The sequence below is a fragment of the Hippoglossus hippoglossus genome, chromosome 4 (assembly GCF_009819705.1).
Source record: "Hippoglossus hippoglossus isolate fHipHip1 chromosome 4, fHipHip1.pri, whole genome shotgun sequence".
Lineage (NCBI taxonomy): Eukaryota > Metazoa > Chordata > Actinopteri > Pleuronectiformes > Pleuronectidae > Hippoglossus > Hippoglossus hippoglossus.
In genome coordinates, this window is record NC_047154.1 from 27,991,686 (window position 1) to 27,992,640 (window position 955).

Consider the following 955-nt stretch of genomic DNA (forward strand, 5'->3'; position numbering starts at 1 on the left):
CTCAGGGTGTGACATCACTGCAGGGGCGTGGCCACAGGTGTCTCACTTCTTCTTCCTGTCGTCTGTAACGTGCCATCGTCTGATACAATTAGTTGTATTTTTTATTTCAGTGAAAATTTAATTTCCATAAAGTTGTTATTATATTATTGTTATGAATCCACATATAAAATAAACTACTGATGAGACTCTCAGGACTCGGTCGTCTGGGAGACGCTCTGTCGCTCCCGGCAACAGATGCAGTGTCTCACACTTGCTTGTTACCGTGGAGACAAATGTGATGGATCATAAAAAAAGACGAGAAGAAAAGCGACAGACGACATTTAGTGAAAAACTCGTGTTCACTTCAGACTTTAGCTTAGCTTAGCACAAACACTAGAAGCAGAGGGAAAGTGTTAGCATTAAAACTCCACACATGGAAATTTAAAACATGAAGATTTTTTTGTTTCCTGGTTTCAGTGGAGACTGATTTAAGGTTGATTCAAGAATATTTTTAAATGTTGTAAATTAAAGTTAAATTACTGATGGAAAGTTTGATGCTCTCGTATGAAACAACTTCACGTGATTCTGTAAAATTCAAAACCTTCAAAACTTCTTCGTAAAATGTCGAATATTTGCTATTTTTTGTCAAATGTCACAGTAAACTGATATTTTCATGTTTTGTAGATTTATTGAAGAGATTCACTGAGGTTTTATGTTTAAATATGGAAATGACTCAGATATTTAAAGAACATAAATCTGAGCTCTGGATAAAACCAGGTTCAAACTTCTTGTTTCATATTGACGACGATTGGACTCAAAGGTTTGTACAGAAAACATCTTGGATCAAATTCACCTTCAGCGTGTTTTTGTGAATAAAATAAATATATAAATCAGATTGTGAAAGACACATGAACAAACCTTCAGAATAAAACCCTTCAGAATAAAAGTCAGACAGTGAAACTGATTTAAATCTTAG